Source organism: Budorcas taxicolor, chromosome 11, assembly GCF_023091745.1.
Source record: "Budorcas taxicolor isolate Tak-1 chromosome 11, Takin1.1, whole genome shotgun sequence".
Lineage (NCBI taxonomy): Eukaryota > Metazoa > Chordata > Mammalia > Artiodactyla > Bovidae > Budorcas > Budorcas taxicolor.
This window is the reverse complement of record NC_068920.1, coordinates 119,531,917-119,553,821: the sequence shown is the minus strand read 5'-3', so window position 1 is coordinate 119,553,821 and position 21,905 is coordinate 119,531,917.

The window sequence follows — 21,905 nt, the reverse complement described above, 5'->3', positions numbered from 1 at the left end:
TTTTACCTTTACTTGCAGTTAAAAAGCATCTTTCCTCTGGTTAGGAGCTGGGGGTAACAAAGCTGTAGATTCCCTACAAAATATGAAAAGGGAATAGAAAAAGGAAACCAGCTTGAGTGAGCCTGTTTCCAGATGATTCTATATACTTAAACCTAAGCATTTGAAGTGCCTCATGTTTGTGGAGAATCAGCAATTTCATATAATTGCTGTTCTCCTAACTTTTTATATAGGTCTTTGGCAAAGATTGGCATTATTTCGGTAGAATGTAATCATGCTTTAAAGTCTTTTTAAAACAACAAATAGTAAGATGTTTTAAATATACAGAGAGGAATATTGAAGTACTTTGTTTAATACTTTAGCTCTGTTAAAGCTTTGATTTTCTTACTGGTGTTTGCATATAAATAAGTTTTCTTAGAACAGTAAAAAGAGTTCAGTTTCAAATCATATGCTGTATTTGAAATCAGCTTTCCATCAGTGGTCATGTATACTTTTCTTATCCTACAGCCCCATTGCCTACCTTGATATGTTTTGAATGTTAAAGAAACCAAGCTTTGGCCAAAATGAGAACATGCTAATAGAAAATTAAACTTATTGTGGGCATTTCTTGCTTGAATAAAAGTTAATCATATCAGGCCAGCCTCAACGTGTTTTACAAGAAAGCATACTGATAAACTGGCCATTTGAAATGTTTGGCTCAGTGTTGTTTAACTTGCAAAAAGGCAGCGTCTCAGTTATAAATTGTGAGAGAGAACTGGAATTGTTTTATAAGTATGTCTGAATCTTGGTTTAGACACCCATTAAAATCATAGACAAGTCATTTGAACTGAAAATGGTCTCACAAAAGCTAATTCCTGAGTCAAAAGGATATCAACAGTAGGATGCTGTTCTAACATTTTAGCATCTCTGAAGATCTGTGGCACCTTAAAAACTGGTGGCTAGGCAGTACTGTTAATAAATTTCCCTGCTTGTCCATGTGCGAACTCAATAATTGTATGCATTTATTGCTATTTAAAATTGTCTTACAAAAAAGTATTAAAGTGTCTTAGATTGGTCAGCAACAAAATATTACTTCTATGCGAAAAGGCATATGAAGGCAGCAGGATATAAACTTGATAAGGGGGAGTAAATAATCATTGGAAGAATAATCACACTTCCATATTTACTGACATCAGTGGCAACCAAGTTGTTCTTGGGACCTAAGCAGGGAAGCTGTCAATAAGCTATAATGCAAAGAATTGTTCATCCAATGCCTAGCAGTGCAGTTTTATTTATAAGAAGTTGATACTGAAGTTTCAAAAAGGCTTCTGTAACCAACTTTTATTTTTAGTAAGGACTATTGTCATAGTTGAAAGTGTTTTCTTGTTCTTGATGGTGCATAAGAATACATATTGCAGTTAATACCTTAGAGTTGGAAAAAAAGCAGAAAGTAATGAAAGTGAATTTAAACTTCACTGGCTATCAACCCCTCATTGAGTCAGGTCTATGATAGGATCTAGGATGCAGATTTGATGCCAACAGACATGCAAGGATAGACTTGGTAAAAATGCAGTATTAGAATACTGTGAGATTAATAGGTCTGATGTGCTGGTGTATGTATTGGATGTTCCTCCCGGAAGGTTTCCAACAGAATTCCATTCTGTAATACTCAAGCCTATAGAAAAGTTAAAAAGTTTTTGATGTTCTGATTAGAAGAAACTCAAGGACAAAATGTCTGGATTATAAACAGTGACATAAAAATATAAATAGTACTTTCAGTATTTAAAGTACTGTAGTAAAATGAACAGTAATTGAGTAGAGTTGTAAAGTTTCTTACCACTTTTTGTGCTTTTCATCCCTGACCCTCTTGGTAAAGTTAACCATACTTCCATAATATATCTAGTCCATGTTTAGGTTTCCCCAGCAGTTCCTAAGAATGCTTTTCATAGTTTGTGTTTTTCCCAAATGAGTACCCAATTTAGGTTCATGCTTTTTGCATTTGTAGTTTTTAATTTCAGTGGTAATTGTTCTCTTGAAAAATATTTGGTTACTATGCAGATCTGTATTTTAAAGTATCTTCTCTTTTTCCCTGTTTAAGCATAGTTTATATTCTGTATTGTCTGCTCTCCCAACTAACAAATCCCTCCTGCGCACCTCTGTCCAATAACTTTGCTTTCAGAGTACACTTACTTTTATTTACTGTTTTATTCCAGAGTCCACAGGGAATAAGCCCCTATTAGCTTGCAAAACAGGTACATATTTGAGAATATTTTTATAAATCAGCATTTTAAGGTGTTTTTGCTCGTGTTACAAGAAATATAATAGTTGCTTGTAGTTTATTTTGCAGTGCTCATATCAGTGGTGTCTAGAGAACCAGTACAGATCTTTGGGAAGTGCAGCTTTATGATAGAAGATTTAGGCAATTTAGAAATTTTTTTCTATCCCCAGCACCTGGATTATACCCCAAGGTCAAATATGGTTGTGGAAATTTCAGGTTTTATATTTGGATCCTGGGCAGCATGGAAAATAAAAAACTTCCCCTTTTAAGACCCAGAAAAAGTTGCAGAACACTTTGAAATATTCTAATTTCCATAACCCTGCCTAATCTGAGAAATACCATGCTAAAGCTGTATGCATTGCTGCTCTGAATAAAACTGGTGTTCTATTAATGAGAAAGGGAGAGTGAATTAAGTCTTACTATAAAAGTTGAGCGACAAGGACAAAAGGCAGTTGACTCCATGAGAAAATAAGTCTCTAAGCTTTGAGGTATTGAAAATAACAAATTGCTCCTCGTACAGTGGCAGTTTTTGTCATTCACAGTACACAATTGAAGAAAAAAATGTGTACAAGGTGGCAAACAAAACCATTCATTCCTTGTCTTTGTTACTAATGGCCTTTTGTTGATTTTCATAGTTCTTGCAAGCTGGGATACACTTTTTTTTTTTTTTTTTGTACTCCAGCAGGATTATCCATAAGAGATCCATTATGGGTGGACTGAATGTTAATTTTCTGTACTTGCTACCCTAAACTGAAGTTCCTGACCCAGAACATCTTTTTTCTACAACTGTGACAGGAAACTAGGCCTTCTCCCTTTGATCTCAAAAGTTCTGAGATCAGATATTACCAGACTTACTCTGCATGTCTGCATCAGGTAAGAACCAACCATTCCTAAAGTATTTTTGGCCTTTTTGTGATTCATCTAGCTCTTAGACACAGAAAGTAGTGGTGTGTTTTCCATCTTGTTCTTCAGACTATTGGCCCACAAGAAATCGTATTCTTGAGTCCACCTCAAGTCTGAATCTTAATCAAAGACATTTGAAAAGGTGGGACCAAGTCCTGAGCTTTGGTGTTGACAAGCCTGCCTGCCCTTTAGGTTACATTAAGCATTACAACTGGTGTGTTTGCTTGCTTATTTTAAAGACTAAGCAGAAATGGTTAATTGTCTATAGAAAAAAAATTTCTGCTTCTGAACGTGTTTACAACTAGATCACAAGTGAGCTGTTAAGAGGCTATACAACGTTAAAAATAGACCATGTAACAACTACTTAGACTATCTGCCTAGCCACATAGAAAAATCACCTGATTTTAGTAAGCTAGATTGCTCCCCCAGGATGTTCCTCCTTATTCTGTGAGGTGATGTGCAATAAATTCCACTTGTGTAAGTATTTACACATATAGAGCCTTAGCTGACTACGCATTGCTTTCACTGGGCTGGGTAGGCTCCGCTTGTCTCTTAATTTAAAATCTCTTGTGCTTTCTGACCATCAAGATAAAGAAAGGACTCCCTTAGAAACAATTCTTTTAAAAAACATAGTTAATTTTTCACCTTTTATTAATTCAAACTCTCCAAAACTTATTAATTTAAAACAAATTTTGTTTATACAACTACATGTAGTTATATAGCTAAGGTAGGAAATGGTGTTAGTTCATAAATTGTACCTGTTAATACTCTGCTAAGTTATCAAGTTGTCAATCTCCTTAGTTCTTCAGGGTGACCCCTGAAGCCATGTTTTGTCATTTTGTCTCCATGAGGCAGCTGTGTGACTCTTGTATCATTTAAAAGAACTTCCAGAGTTTTTCCTGAGTTCAGTTATCACATCACAAAATAAATAGATGATTAATATTAATGAGTTTCCTAGATTCAAAGAAACCATAATCATTGAGTAGCTATAGCGTTCCTTAGTAGATAATAAAGTCACAACCTCAGGAAAGATTCACAGTTTTTGGCAAATCTGAACTATAGGTTTCTCAGGCTGCCTTTGCAAATAAATTTTAGAATGGGCCTGCATTGTTGGTCATCGACTCCATCAAGATGATTCATTTCAGAATATCCATTATTCTAAAACTTGGAATAAATCTTGGAAAAATACGCATTCAAACACTGCATAGTCCAGCTGAGGTTCTGTGAAAGCGTATTGTTTTTCATGAAACTTCTAAAATAGAAGCTGAAAGCTTTTAAGTTTGGAAAATACTGTTTCTCACTGATTCTTAGAAAAAGGCTTTCTAAGAAAATTCCAATAACTATGTATTCAAATGTCAAGAAACCATGTATTCACAACTTTCTTCTGATTTTTGAATTCGAAGAAGGGGAAGAAAGAGAGGTGACAGTGTGACACACCTTACCAGTTTTACCAGCATGATAAAGTTATAGTCCCCCTCTTCCAAAACCTTTACTTTGCTTACAAGGAACTTACGAGCTATGCCTTCTGGAATTGTCCCTTGGAAATTTTCACACTGTGAGCCAATAGAATGAGAGGTATGACTTTCGTAAAGTGGGAGGTAGAATATTTGAAAGAATTGAGGTAAACTAGCAAATGGCTGAAACCTTTTGGGGCAGATCACTTCATAAAGTTCATATTGAGGAAGTTGCTGCTGCTGCTAAGTCGCTTCAGTCACGTCCGACTCTGTGCAGCCCCATGGACGGCATCCCACCAGGCTCCCCCGTCCCTGGGATTCTCCAGGCAAGAACACGAGTGGGTTGCCATTTCCTTCTCCAATGCATGAAAGTGAAAAGTGAAAGTGAAGTCGCTCAGTCGCGTCTGACTCTTAGCGACCCCATGGACTACAGCCTACCAGGCTCCTTTGTCCGTGGGGTTTTCCAGGCGAAAGTACTGGAGTGGAGTGCCATTGCCTTCTCTGCATATTGAAGTTGATTCCCCTTAAAAGCACTTAAAGAGTAACCATTGAGAAGCATTTGTGCACCTAAAAGAAGTAAGTAAGCCACTGTGAAGACCTCTGATCTTCAATATGCAGTATGGGTCAGGTTATACCTGTTACCTTATCAAGTTTTGCACTTAGAGAATAATTAAACATGAGGTTCATGAAGTTTAGACTTCAGAGCCCCTGTCTCACAGGAGTCCTTTCCAAAGACCTTTGGGGGTCTTAGCTGTTTATCAATAACTTCAGTAGTTAAGCCATAGCAGCCCCAAAATATAATAATACATTAGAGGTAAGTTTAGAGAACAAAAGGCTTAATTAAATGATTAATTTTTTTTAAGATTTGGAGATTATTTATTTTGACTGTAATTGGTCTTTGTTGCTTTGTGAGGGCTTTCTCTTCTATGTCCTCCTGCGCCAGCGCAGCGACCACTCCTTGGACGTGGGGTAGCTCCTCGCGGCCGCCGCCCCTGACCTCAGACGGCGGAGGAGGGGAGCTACTCTCGGTTGCTCCAAATTCAGAGTTAAATTGAAGAAAGTAGGGAAAACCACTAGACCATTCAGGTGTGACCTAAATCAAATCCCTTATGATTATACAGTGGAAATGAGAAACAGATTTAAGGGACTAGATCTGATAGAGTGCCTGATGAACTATGGACGGAGGTTCGTGACATTGTACAGGAGACAGGGATCAAGACCATCCCCATGGAAAAGAAATGCAAAAAGTAAAATGGCTGTCTGGGGAGGCCTTACAAATAGCTGTGAAAAGAAGAGAGGCAAAAAGCAAAGGAGAAAAGGAAAGATATGAACATCTGAATGCAGATTTCCAAAGAATAGCAAGAAGAGATAAGAAAGCCTTCCTCAGCGATCAATGCAAAGAAATAGAGGAAAAGAACAGGATGGGGAAAACTAGAGATCTCCAAGAAAATTAAGATACCAAGGGAACATTTCATGCAAAGATGGGTACAATAAAGGACAGAAACAGTATGGACCTAACAGAAGCAGAAGATACTAAGAAGAGGTGGCAAGAATACACAGAAAAACTACAAAAAAAATCTTCATGACCAAGATAATCATGATGGTATGATCACTCATCTAGAGCCAGACATCCTGGAATGTGAAGTCAAGTGGGCCTTCGAGTTAATAAGTTACTACAGTATTATTGACCATATTCCTTATGCTGTATATTACATCCTTGTGGCTTATTTATTTTGTAACTGGAGGATTGTACCTCGAATCCCTTCACCTGTTTCACTCCGTCTGTTCCTGTTTTATGTTTATTTTGCTTTTCGTTTTTCTTTTATCTTTATTTTTTGTCTGTGCTGAGTCTTCATGGCTGCTTGTGGGCTTTCTCTAGTTGCAGCGTGTGAGGGTTGCTTTTCATTGCAGCACACAGGTTTCTTTTTGTGGAGGCTTCACTTGTTCCAGAGCACGGGCTCTAGAGTTGTGGTATATGGGCTCAGTTGCCCCACAGCATGTAGAATCTTCTGGACCCGGGATTGAACAAATGTCCCTTGCATTGCTGGGTGGATTCTTAATGACTACATGACCAGGGAAGTCCCTGTTTTGCTTTTTAGATTCCACCTTTGTAATCATTTTAATAATTGGCCCATCTGGAGTTTTAGTGTAAGATGCTATTATTCCACTGCATATATTTCATATTTTCCTATTCATATTTTTATAGATAGATGTAATCCTAGTATATATACAATTTATATGTATTCCTCAGCCTGGAGAATCGTAATCAGTTTGGAGGAAAATGTAATGAAAGTAACTCTCCTTCTAGGCAAATGCATATGTATATGTATATAATTTCAGGTCTCTAATTTGATGCAGTCTTTACACAGATGATACCTGACATACACGGGGCTTTTTCACCTAGTGAGGTGGCATATCTGGCCTATTGCCCCATATCAGTATTAGAGAGCTTCCTCTTCACTTTTTAGGGCTTTGTTATATTCCATTAGAAAATATACTGTCAATAACTTTACCATATAGTCTATAGAATGGGAATAACACCCACCCATAAAGTACCTGCACGTAATACTTAACCCATAACGTTATACCTACCCATCTGTAAGATGGGAATAATACCTACCTCATAAGGTTATGAGGATTAAATGAGTTTATACATATAAAGAATTGAGAACAATGTTCAGTCCAGAAATAAGTGCTAATTTCTTGCTACTAAAGAAGCTTATACATGTGTGACTATATACAAATGATAAATTTCCAGAAGTGAAATAGTTGTATCAATGGGTTTGTGTGTTTGTAACTTTAATGGATATAGATATAGGCTGAAGTATGGCTTTACTTGCTGCAATGTGAAAAATTACATAAATTCTGTAAGTGCATTAGTTCAAGCTAATTATTCTAAGATACCATGATGATCACTGATAAATGGGTCTCCTGTGATAGTGACATCTGAGAAACATTTGCAGCATTTCTGGCAGTTCAGTTCATGTCAACAGGAAGCCTGCCCTTTAGAAGGATCTATTTATCCTTACCATTTATTATGTATAATAGTTGCTGCTACTCCTAAATAAAGTTTTTACTCTGGTTTTATTTTTCTTGTAATTTTTCATATGTATACACTGGATACCTTACAACATAATATTAAAAACAAACACCCAGGATATTAAGACAGCAAAGTTGGAAAAGTTTCATAACTGTCTTTTAAAATATAAACTTGAATCTGCTGGAAGAGAAAAGGGAGAGAGTACTAATGATGAACTGAAGCCTGATTTTGGGACACCATACAAAATAGGAACAGTCCAGAGTGTCTTTTGATACTGTGGAAGAATTGGTACAATAATAAAGCAATTAGCTGTATTTCTAGAATGAAAAATGACTATTATTTTAACAATCTACATTGTTACTATATATTGCTTATTGCGGTTTACCTAAATGTAGATACAATTCAAAATAGTTTAAAAGTGTGCTGCTGCTGCTGCTGCTAAGTCACTTCAGTTGTGTCTGACTCTGTGTGACCCCATAGATGGCAGCCTACCAGGCTCCTCCGTCCTTGGAATTCTCCGGGCAAGAACATGAATGGGTAACCACATATTCCATCTAAATGGCAATTGTTACAGGTTATGAGTTTTAAAACTTGCAGTTATCAGTAGGGTACTTATTTAAAATAAAAACAATATCATGTTGTTATTCAGCAATAAAAGAAAAAAATACTAGTTATGTGTGCAACAAAAGGGTACATCTCAAAAGCATTATGTAGACGAAAGAAGCCAGACACAAAGGAGTAAATACCTCCAATTGCATTTTTGTAAAATTCACGAGAAAACAAAATTAATGTAATAGTGACTACATGGGTACGAATACAACTTAACTCATCAAAATGAAGATTTAATATGTACATTTTTATATTAATTAAACATTAATTGAAAATACAATAACAGTTAAGATATAGCATGTTTCTGTGCATGCATTCTGTATCTACAATAAACGATTAGAAACCATAACTTTCAAGAGTTTTAAAAATCAAAAATTGCATGTATTTACATTTACGTTAATATGTAAAATATATTTAGACATATTTACAACCATCAACTGATTTTAATTCTATAATTAAAAACTTGCAACAACATTTTCAGGTATAAAATATTTTTAAAGACTTGGAAAAAGCAGAACATACACATTATGTATGATCTAGATAATGGTTCTGCTTTTTGCAAAACTACTGAAATGTGAAAACTTGGGAAAATATATATCAAAGTGGTAAAATTTTGTCATTGATGACATTTCAGATGTTTTATAAGTGAATTGTAATAATTAAATAGAAAAAAATCACTTAAGTTTTAAAGCTGTTAGTGGTTTTTAATGATCTTATGGACATGATAGAAACATCTGAAATAACAGATCAAACTTTATTGGTAGTATATTAAAAATAAGTTCAATAGGAAATCTTACATAAAATTCAAATTGGATATAGTACAGACTTGTGAGAAAGAAAGTCTGGACTTGTAACCAAAAGCTTAGAAAATTTTCTGGATATTTTGTTCTATTTTTTTTTCTCCCATTCTCCATTTTATTAAATATTTTAAAATAATTTTTTTCATGACAATAGCATTTCATCAAACAAAACTGCCTAATTTTAAACTAACACTAATTTACTGTATGCAACTATCTCTGGATGATGTGATTTAAAAATGTAAATCCCTATAGATAGTTTGATTTTTCTATATCAAAAAGATCAAAGAAATTATATGGCTGAAAGGGAATTGAAATAATAAAAAATAATTGAATAATCAAAATAGTTTAAAAATTGGAAGAATATTTGGACTTCCACTGGTAACCTGTAGTACAAGAGCTGAAAAAGCAGTTTAGAAATTGAATCAAGCCTCATATATTTAGTTTAGAAATTTAGAAAATTTAGAAATTGTGGGGAATTCCCTGGTTGTCCAGTGGTTAGGACTCTGTGCTTTCAATCCCTGATAGGGGAACTGAAATCCCACAAATTGCACAGTGCCACCAAGAAAGAAAAATGAAATTATGCAATTGGAGACTTTGGGAAATAAAATTTTTTAAAAGATTCAACTTTAATGAAATATTCTAACATGTCAGTTTTTTTTGGCTTTATAAGCCAGTTTGAGTTATTAAAGCTGATAGATTAATTCAATAATTGATTTAAATGATTAAATATATACAAATACAAAAAATAAGGAAACTGAAAGACATTGAAAGATTATATAAATGAAGAAATATGAAATATAAAACAAATTATCAAATTTACATATATATAAACATGTTTGTTGTTTGGTCATTAAAGTGAACTGAAAAATACAATGAGCAGTTCTTTCAACAGTGAGTCCAAAATCTTGGCCAGATTATAATTAGCATGTTCTGCGGATTGAAGCTTAGTGAAAAATAATATTACTAAGCTACGTAATTATGGAATTCCAATAAATAAATTTATGACTTACTTGATAGAGAAATTAAACACAAAACCTCAGTATTAGAAAATTTTCAAAGTAATTTGTAGGGTAGTTCAGCAAAACAGAGAGAGAAATTCTCAACCTTTTTAATACAGCCACTGACTCTCAGTTTAATAGGGAAGACATTGGAACAGTCTCTTAAATCTCTGTAGGGCTACATTTACTTAGCTAAGTGACAGTTGTATCACATAAAAACTAACACCAAAAATTTCTTAAAATCAATCAAAGACTTGGTAATTATAAGGACAATTTCATGATTGTATCCTAACTTGATACTATATAATTATGTATTTTTAGTTTATTTAGGGAATAAAAAGGGATATATTTTAATTAATTTTTGGATATAATTCCTGGCTTGGCAGAAATACTGTATATTTTTTTTCCTTCACAAGCATTTATGAGAATTACTGTTTCTTTTTTTTTTTGAAAAGGTGTTTTGTTGCCTGGAATGTTTTTAGAATTTTCAAGGACAGAAGGCAAGTGCAGATTACCTTCCTTTCATTTAGTTTTTTTCCATCTGACTCAGCTACAAAGATAAAAATCTTTTTAAATAGTGCAATTTCACCTTTCATAAGATTCTTTGCTATTATTTCAGTCTGATAGGGATCTTTCAAACTGATCTTTAGCCTGCTAGGGCTACCCTAGTGGCTCAGAGGGTAAAAGAGTCTGCCTGCAATGCGGGAGACCCAGGTTTGATCCCTGGGTCAGGAAGATCCCGTGGAGAAGGAAATGGCAACCCACTCCAGTATTCTTGCATGAAGAATCCCCATGGACAGAGGAGCCCAGTGGGCTACAGTCCATGGGGTTGTAAAGAGTTGGACATGACTGAGCGACTTCACTCAAGGATCTTTCTAATCTGTTGGCTAATAGTGGGTACACATTAGAAAGCAATTTCACAGTGTCCCATTATCTTCTAAACTTGTCGAGCAGAATGCAAGTTGCTGTCATTCTCTATAACCCAAAAGTGGGTTGGTGCTCTTATGGCTGTAGCCAGGCCACCATGGCGGCATTGTGAGCCCCTGGTACTTCTGAGGAGGTGAAGTTCAGGAAAACGTTTAGTGAGTAAATGTTTTTTAATTCTACAAATTCTGAGTCTGATTTTTGTGTACTGGGTCCTGTTAGTTGCTAAAGTTGCAATGATGAGTAAAATACCTAGGGCCCTCAGTTCAGTTCAGTCGCTCAGTCGTGTCCGACTCTTTGCGACCCCATGAATTGCAGCACGCCAGGCCTCCCCGCCTTCAAAGATACAAAAAAAATAAAGTGCTCAGTGTTATGAAAGGAGTGTGTACAAGTTGTGATAAGGTATGAAAGCGGGGACCTAATCCAGAATTGACTGGGGGTGATGGGGAAGGCAAGGGACACTTTTGAGTAGCCTTCGAGAACCAAGGAGTCAGCTTTGTGGAGAAGGCAGAAAGGGCAAAGAGACTGAGGTAACAGCAAGAGTGAATGCCCCAAAGCACAGAGTGGTGTGATGTGTCTACAGTACACAGAAGGGAATACATGGAGGCAGACTGGCTCTTCTCTCCCTCATTGGCCATCCTCCTATATAACAAGGGTGGGAGTTGTTGGGGATCTGATGATCACTAATCATAAGCTGCTATAACATTTAATCCTGTCCAAGAACCTTGTCAGATGCCGTCATCCCTGTTTTACAGATGAAAGGAATCTAAACAGGTCAGGTTTTCACTTGCCCATGGTGACAGAATGAAGGAATGATAGAGCAGTAAGGATGCAAATCCTGGCCTGGCTCCATGTGTTCTTTCCACCACTGTTAGGAACGCACAGTGGAGTCCAGTGGAGGAAGACGGATGTGTGAGCATCAAAGAGGATTACAAATAAGGTGTGAAAATGATGCTTTGATGTTAGAGAATTCTGTTTGAAAGTAATAGCATTAGGTCTTTTAAGAATGCTCTGTTGCTCAATCTCAGTAGTAATCTTGAAAGTAGAATTTAAAACAATGAGACAGCATTTCACACAAAGATTAAAGGTCTTAAAAGACCAAGTTTGGTGAGGACGTGAAAAAACAGGAAATCTCATGCTTGTTGCTGTGAGTATAATTAGCACATTCGCAGTGGAGAGCAATTTAGCAATATGTAGAAAAGTTGAAGAGGGTATATATTTCTGAGATTCTTTTGCACACATATCCAAGGAGTTGTATGAGAATGTTTATTGCACTATTATTTCTAACACCAAAAACTGGAAATAAACTAGGTGTTCAATAGGAGAATGGACAAATTATAATATAGTAATATACTGGGATACCATGCATAGTTAAAAATGAATGGACTAAGATAAATTTGAAAAAAACTTGAGTGAAAAATCTCAATTTGCAAAATAGTATGCAATCTATGTGGGCTTCCTAGGTGGCACTTGTGGTAAGAACCCACCTGCCAAAGCAGAAGAAATAAAAGATCCCCGGGTCAGGAAGATCCGCTGGAGGAGGGCATGGCAACCCACTTCAGTGTTCTTGCATGGAAAATCCCATGGACAGAGGAGCCCAGCAGGCTACAGTCCATAGGGGCACACAGAGTCAAACATGACTGAAGTGACTTAGCACGCACGCATACCATCTACTTAAAGTTTGAAAAATAACGCCAAGTTGTTGTATTATATTTTTTAATTCGTATAATGCTATGTATTAGTAATATAAAGACGTGTAGTTCTGGGTAAATACCAAATTTAGATAAGAGATTATGATTACTTGGGAGAATAAGGGTGTAAAAAAGTTGTTCAGTATAGGGGGTTTGATGTTTGTTTCATCATAAAAAATAAATATGGATAAAGGATTTAAAAGAGCAGAATAGTTGATAAATGGGTATTGTGTTAATTATTGCAATATTTTATAGAAATTTTTGAAAAACAAGGAAACTGACAGTTTAATTATCTGCAAAGTGAGAGTTTTTTTTTTTTTTAACAAACTGACTTTTAAAACTTTTATTTATTTATTTATGTTCTTTTACTTGGCTATGCCAGGTCTTAGTTGCAGCATGCAGGATCTTGGCTGTGGCATTCCAGACCTTTAGTTGTGGCATACAGGTCCTAGTTCCCTGACCAGGGATCAAACCTGAGCCCGCTGCATTGGGAATGCAGACTCACTGGACTGCCAGGGGAGTCCCAAGAGTGTTGCTTTGTTGGTGTTTTCAAAATTAGTTTGTAGAAGGTTGATAAATCAATTTAGTATTTTTTAAATGACTGATTTTTTAATAACTTTAATACGTGTGTGTACATGTATATGAATAAGGCTTTGAAAACATGAGAGTGCTTATATCTCCTTGACATCCTATTTTCATTTCGTTTGGGTTTATACCCAAAAGTGGAATTGCTGGATCATAGGTAGATCTATTTTTAATTCTTTAAGGAAGTCCATACTGTTTTCCATAATGGCTGAACCCATTTACATTCCCACCAGCAGTATACAAAGTTTCCCTTTTCTCCACATCCTCACCAACACTTGTTGCCTCTTCTCTCTCTCTCTTTTTTAAATACCCCATTCATTTCTGGGAGCTTACTTTTTAATAAATACTTTCATTTATTTATGGCTGTGCTGGTTCTTCCTTGCTACATGGGCTTTTTTTTCTCTCTAGTTGTGGAGACCAGGAACTACTGTCTGTGTTCTAATGTGCAGTGCGGGGGTTTCTCACTTCAGTGGCTTCTCTTGCTGCCGACCACGTGCTCTAGAGCACAGGCTCAGTAGTTGTGGCAAATGGGCTTAGTTGCTCTATTATGGCATGTGGGATCTGAGGACCAGGGATTGCACCCAAGTCTTCTATATTGGTGGGCTGGTTCTTTACCAGTAAGCCAGCGAGGAAGCCCTCTTGTCTTCTTGACAATAGCCATTCTAAGAAATCTGAAATGTTATCTCATTGCAGTTTTGATTTGCATTTCCCTGGTGATTTGGGATGTTGAGCATCTCTTCATTTATCTGTTGACTGTTTGGGTGCCTTCTTTGGAAAAAAATATGTTTAGTTCTTCTTCCCATTTTTTAATCAAATGTTTAGTTTTTGTTATCTAGTTGATGAATTCTTTATATGTTTTGGGTACTAATCCTTATCCAATATAGGGTTTGTAAATATTTTCTCCCATTATGTAGGTTGCCTTTTCGTTTTGTTGATTGTTTCTCTTCCAGTGCAAAAGTTTTAAATTTGAAGAAGCCAACCTCACTTGCTGATTTGTTGTTCTTATACTTTTGATGTCATTTAAATGACTAATTTTTAAAATAAAATAGAAATATAGGCTACATTGTATATAGTAAGGGTAAATATTTTCTCATGAAACTTGTTGCAGTTATATATAGATTATACATATAGATGGTCCCCAACTTACAATGGCTACATTTATGATTTTTCAAATTTATGACGGTGCAAAAATGATATGCATTCAGTAGCAACCAGACTTTGAATTTTTAATCTTCATCTTTTCTTGGGCTAGTGATTTATGCTACAGTTTTCCTTCATGGTTCTGGGTGGTAGCAGGCGGCCGCAGCTTCCAGTAAGCCACATGACCATGAGGTAAACAATCAATTGACAGTCATCCTGTACCCACACAATCATTCTGTTTTACACATTGAGCACAGCATTCAGTAAACTACATGAGCTATTCAACATTTTATTATGAAATAGACTTGTGTTAGATGAGTTTTCCCAGTTCAGTTCAGTCACTCAGTTGTATGCGATCCCATGAATCACAGCATGCTAGGCCTCCCTGTCCATCACCAACTCCCGGAGTTCACTCAGACTTATGTCCATCGAGTTGGTGATGCCATCCAGCCATCTCATCCTCTGTCGTCCCCTTCTCCTCCTGCCCCTAGTCCCTCCCAGCATCAGGGTCTTTTCCAATGAGTCAACTCTTCGCATGAGGTGGCCAAAGTATTGGAGTTTCAGCTTCAGCATCAGTCCTCCCAATGAACACCCAGGACTGATCTCCTTTAGGATGGACTGGTTGGATCTCCTTGCAGTTCAAGGGACTCTCAAGAGTCTTCTCCAACACCACAGTTCAAAAGCATCAGTTCTTCAGCACTCGTCTTTCTTCACAGTCCAACTCTCACATCCATACATGACCACTGGAAAAACCATAGCCTTCACTAGATGGACCTTTGTTGGCAAAGTAATGTCTCTGCTTTTGAATATGCTCTCTAGGCTGGTCATAACTTTCCTTCCAAGGAATAAGCGTCTTTTTAATTTCATGGCTGCAGTTACCATCTGCAGTGATTTTGGAGCCCCCCAAAATAAACTCTGACACTGTTTCCACTGTTTCCCCATCTATTTCCCATGAAGTGATAGGACCAGATGCCATCATATTAATTTTCTGAATGTTGAGCTTTAAGCCAACTTTTTAACTCTCCTCTTTCACTTCCATCAAGAAGCTTTTTAGTTCCTCTTTGCTATAGGCTAATGTTAGTATTCTGAGCACATGTAAGGTAGACTGGGCTCTGATGTTCACTAGATTAGGTACAATAATTGCGTATTTGACTTATGATGTTTTTGACTTACTGTGGGTTTACTGGGATTTAACCCCATCATACATAAGAGAAAAGTCTGTACATATGTTTGTGTGTGTGTTGAGTATGTGTGTAAGATGTGTGGGAGGTTAACCACATTTCCTAGTTTCTCTGGGAAATTCTTAGTTTATGTCTGTTAACCCAGGGTGATTTTCAACTGTACCCCTTTAAATCTAAAAACATCCTCATTTAGGAATATAAATTATATGATCATCCTGGTTCTAGGTCTTGTTATAAATTTACTATGACTTGCAATTCTTTAAAAACTATGAAAAATCCTGGCCTACATGATATCTGAAGCACCAGTCTTTCCACACACCTATGGGATCATATCAGTATCCCACTGACCAAAATCAGAGGAAGTCCACATATCGAAATGCTACCCAGAAGGTGAAAAAAATGCTATCCAGTGAAATCTTCTATATAATCATGATGTATATTTATATACATTCATTATATATGTTTTCTAAAATAACGTGCCATTTATTGAGCACTTGTATATGCTAATTATCATGCTAAGTTTTTTACATGTACTATCTCATTTAATTTCTAACAACTCTTGTAAAAGATAGATTCTATTTCCATTTTACGATGAAACTGGCACAAATTAAAAAAAATTTTATTGGAATATAATTGCTTTACAATGTTGTGTTCATTTCTGCTGTACAACATCATGAATTGGCCATTTGTGTACATATATCCCCTCCCTCCTGACACAAATTAAATAACTTGCCTCAAATCATACAGATGGTAATATGGTAGAGTTGTATGGAATTCCTACAGTTTTCACCTGATTTTCATAATATTAACACAGAGAAGCTTAATAAAATATATTTGTGGTAAGCTATTGTGTTGGAATATAGTAGAGGGGAATTCCTAATAAATACTTAGAAATGATCTTCCTTTGACATATTACAAGCACAAGACTGTAAAAATTTACCCCCAAAGTGCCCATTACCCTTATATGTTTGTTTATTGATGGGAATTGTTGAAAAAAGATCTGGTAAGATTTGGGTAGTTGAAGTGAGGCAGTAGGTAATGATCTCTGAAGGCCATATTGATTAGAGGTGATGAGAAACAAGGATTCCAGCTTGACCATCAATAAAGCTATGTTCTTTATTAGTGTACTTTATGATTAAGAACTTCTATTATTTGAAAACTGTAATGATGTCTTCATTGTAGAAAATGTGCCAAATACAGATAAGCAAAATGTTATCTGTAATCCCATCAGTAAAAGGTAACTGTTCACCCATTTTTCCCCTAGTCTTTTCAAATAAAAAGGCTTTACCAGGCTTCCCTGGTAGCTCATCTGGTAAAGAATCTGCCTGCAATGCAGGAGACCCCAGTTCTATCCCTGGGTCGGCAAGTTCCCCTGGAGAAGGGATAGGCTACCCACTCCAGTATTCTTGGGCTTTCCTGGTGGCTCAGCTTGTAAAGAATCCACCTGCAGTGCGGGAGACCTGGATTTGATCCCTGGGTTGGGAAGATCCCCTGGAGAAGGAAATGGCTACCCACTCCAGTATTCTATCCTGGAGAATTCCATGGACTATACAGTCCATAAGGTCGCAAAGAGTTGGACACAACTGAGCAACTGTCACTTCTTTTTAAATAAAGTAGAACAATATAGTTCATACTGTTTGATAACTTTAAAAGAACTTATATGCCCATTTAAAAACTATTTTTTATTTTTGGCTGTGCACATGGCTTGCGGGAACTTAATTCCCTGACGAGAGATCAAACCCATGTCCCCTGCAGTGTAAGTGCAGAGATCTAACTATGGGCCCACCAGGGAATTCCCTAGAACTATTTTAGTGACTACATCATATTTCCCTGCATGGACACATTATAATTTCCCCGTTACTACTGGACTTTTAGATGGTTGCTGGTTTTTTTCCACTTAAACAAGACTTTGATGAGCATTCTTGTAGCCAAGTCTTAGCTTGCTAATTGTCCTTAGATAAATTATTAGATATGATTTTCTTAGGTCAAACTATATATAAACATTAAATATTTTAGTATAGCTTCTCCCCAGAAAAGCTGACCAATTTTGTGTTTCAACCAATAATACAGTTTGTGATTTCTCTATACCTAGGCACAAGCTAGAAATTATTATTAAAATTTTTCCTTTCATAATGAATGAGGATGAATTTTTTAACTTTTTAAAATATGCTTCCATCTTATGCCAACCTGTTTTTGTTCCACTTGGTTTTTTATGTTTGTCATTTTCTTTCTATTTTATTTATGATAGTTATATAAAAATTTTAAGATGTTGTCAAATCAGATTATAGATTATACTTTTCATGTCATGCCTAGAGTAAAAGGCCTCTAACAACCTATGATAATATAATATTCCCCTAAATTTTCTTTCAGTGCCTTTATATTAGTAGTCTAACACTGCATTCTTGATAAATGAGGTGAGGTAGGGAATATTTTTCCCTCCAAATGACTAAACATTTGTCCAAATATCACTTCTGCCATCTTATAATAAAATCTTAGATGTACGTTCTATTTTTGGATTTTCTACTTTACAACTTTGTTTCACTATTCCTGTGTAAATACTGCTGTTTTATGCTTTATTTCTTATCTTGCTATCTATTCTATTATGCCCTGGTCAATACAGGCACATCTGTAGTGGGAAAATTTGCTTTTGACAGTTTTGGAAATTATTTATTTGCTGCATCTGGTCGTAGTTGCAACATGAAGTATCTTTAGTTCCGGCATATGAATTCTTAGTCACGGCATGTGGGATCTAGTTCCCTGACCAGGGATTGAGCCTGCATCTCCTGCATTGGGAGTGTGGAGTCTTAGCCACTGGATCACCAGGGAAGTCCCTGCTTGTGATAATTTAAATATCAGATGACTCAGTAAGTACCCTTGACAGAAACTCTGCCTTTATGTGGATCCTTACATGAATATTTTGTTATAACTTTCCTGGTTTTCTGCTTCCCATTTAACTTGCCTTGACTTCTTATACCAAAGAAAAATAAATCTCCAAAAGTATGGTCTTGCTGAGCTCATTGACTGAAAGTGCCTGCCTCCTTTACTTCCATTCATCCCCCCAGTCCCACATAAGTACAGACAAGTGACAGCATTTGAGAAACATTTTTTGATAATGTTTTTTTTTTAAAAGCTGTAGCTTAAAGGAATTTAAATTAAGCTTCCAATAAAATCAAAGGAAGAAAAAAAAAGAGAGAGTTTCATATCTGTGGAAGCTCAAGAAAACTTTGGTTATGTTCATATGAGGAGAATATTTAAGGCTTCAGTCAAGGAAAATAATATACTGGAAAATGTGTATGTGGGGGGAAGGCAGAGTGAGAGCATGAAAGCTAAAAGAATACTTAAGACAAAAGGTGCAGGAATGAGGAGAGAGATGAAAGGAGAGGGAACCATGTGGCAAATTCTAGGGCGAATGTTGGTTTGGTAAAGTTCAATTCATGGAACATGCTCTGCTGTTAACTTGGGTCGTGGTAAATATGTTAATACCTGTCATAAGTGGTCCTCAAAATGTTGTTCAGAAGTGAGATATACTTATTAAACTTTCAGTTGTTTCATAGTCAAATTGAAAGAGCCATTATTTTTATCTTTTAGTGGCTGGTGCCAGGGTAGTGTCTCCTAGCAGTCAGATGAAATAAAACTCATTTTGTTTCCTGAATCACAGATGAATTTTGACACTTACAAGTCTGTCTTGGACATCAACTAAACAGTAATATCTAGAAGTACCTCACATAATAACGTAGTCTTGTAGAATGGATTGAGAGGCAGAAGTACAGTTAGACACCACATCTTGATATAAAAGGGTTCAGTTCAGTTCAATCACTCAGTCGTGTCTGACTTTTGGCGACCCCATGAATTGCAGCACGCCAGGCCTCCCTGTCCATCACCAACTCCCGGAGTTCACTCAGACTCATGTCCATCGAGTCAGTGATGCCATCCAGCCATCTCATCCTCTGTCGTCCCCTTCTCCTCCTGCCCCCAATCCCTCCCAGCATCAGAGTCTTTTCCAATGAGTCAACTCTTCGCGTGAGGTGGCCAAAGTACTGGAGTTTCAGCTTTAGCATCATTCCTTCCAAAGAAGTCCCAGGGTTGATCTCCTTCAGAATGGACTGGTTGGATCTCCTTGCAGTCCAAGAGACTCTCGAGTCTTCTCCAACACCACAGTTCAAAAGCATCAATTCTTCGGCGCTCAGCCTTCTTCACAGTCCAACTCTCACATCCATACATGACCAATGGAAAAACCATAGCCTTCACTAGATGGACCTTAGTCGGCAAAGTAATGTCTCTGCTTTTGAATATGCTATCTAGGTTGGTCATAAGCTTTCTTCCAAGGAGTAAGCGTCTTTTAATTTCATGGCTGCAGTCACCATCTGCAGATATAAAAGGGTAGAACACTTTATGTTCTGCCTTATTCTGAATTTAAGTTATCAAAGATATCTCTGCTTCCTAATGTACAAAGACCATGACTTTATAGAAAATAGGTAAGATACATCAGTGACTTCAGAACATTTTATACTTCATAATTTAGAATCAGACTGTAAAGAAAATACCTAAGAAAGTATGTATCTCATCTCCTTTCCAAGACATTTCAGCTCCAGGTCATTTACAGAGTCATGTTGCATGTTTAGCGAATGCATTGACCTATAGGCACTGTATAGCAAGGGACAAGTGATGATCATGATCACTGTTTCAAATTGGTGAGATTCCTGAGGCAAACATTTCCCATAGGCATGCATCGTAAGTCACTTGGAAAGGGCAGGGAAAACTAATTATTTTACCTAGGGCAAGACAGGGTAGTGAATATTGAGAACAGTAATGTGATTTATAAATAGCAGTGTGTTGACACCAGTATACTAAATGAACTTTCTTCAATATCCTATTGAATGGCATACAGAGATTTTTCAAAATAGTATTATATGTCTACCTACTATGTGTCAGACACCTGAGATAAAGATTAAATAAGATATACTTCTTGTCATTGATAAACTCTCACTTTTAAAGAGGAAGGCAGATATGGAAGAAGATAATGTGCAATAAGGAATATGAACCAGATATTCTGGGAGCTACATGAATTCTATTGGAGATATGCTTCCCAAAGGAAGTGATATATAACTATGTTATTAGCTTGCAATTTAAAATGAGGAAACATTTTTCATCATTACTAGAAAACTATCTCATATTATTCTAATGGCAATTTGATATAGTGAAGTTTAGCAATAGCCCTGGTACACTGAAAGTTCCTTGCTTGATTTAGAATTTCAGGTTTTATTTTTCCCAGTTAGAAATTTGCCCTAAAACTGTGTTTCATAGTAATCTTTTTTCTTTGTTTGTTTCACAGTAATCTTAATTATTATTCTACCATCAGATGATTACAAGTACTTGAAGTAAGAGCTGAATGACACACCTGAAGTTTCAAGAAAAAAACCCTTGCTAGATAGAATGAGGAACAAAAAAATGGAAATGACTACATAGACAGTATAGTCAAGGTATAAGGGAATGGGGACTCATCATTATTGATGAGTATAAAAATGATATAACCTTAAAGTATTCATTAATTCAACAGATACTTAATCGAGTGCTTACAGTGTGCTCAAGATCCAAGGAACAAAACAAAGGTCCACTCTCACAGAGCTTATTACATTACTCATAGAGGGAGGAGAAGACAGATAATCAAATGTCTTCATAACATAGGTATAGTGGGTGACTGTTGGGCTGCTATCTTACACAGGGAGGGTAGTCAGGGAAGGCTTCTCTGATAAGGAGACTTTTTGACCAGCAAGGAAGGAAGCCTGGCATGTGGTTACCCGGAGGAAGAACATTCAAGGTAGAGAGCAGTGAGAGCAAGATTTCTCAACCAGAGCACTGTTGACATTTTGGACATGGTAGTTCTTTGTTATGGGTGCCATCATGCACAGTGTAAGATAGCCACATCCTTGGCCTCTATCCTGCTTCCCAGGTGGCACAGTGGTAGAGAATTGCTTGCCAATGCAGGAGATATAGGTTTTATCCTGTGGAACTGGGTGGGATCTCCTAGAAAGTAAATGAGAAGATTGGTTGAGACTTGGGCACTCCAGTCTTCAGAGATGAAAGGAAGTGAATAAAGGAGATAGAAAACAAACATCCAGAACACAAAGGTTCTATCTGAAGATGGTCATAGGCAGTAACTCCATTTGTAAGAATTCATCCTAAGAGAATAAGTGAAACAGTACACAGAGATATGTGTCAGGGTCTTTGTTACAGTATTGTTTACGAGGGGAAACTTGGAGACAATTTATTAATGAATGTTCATCAGCTGGGTTCAGTTTAATGAAATTATTGTGAAATCTATACAA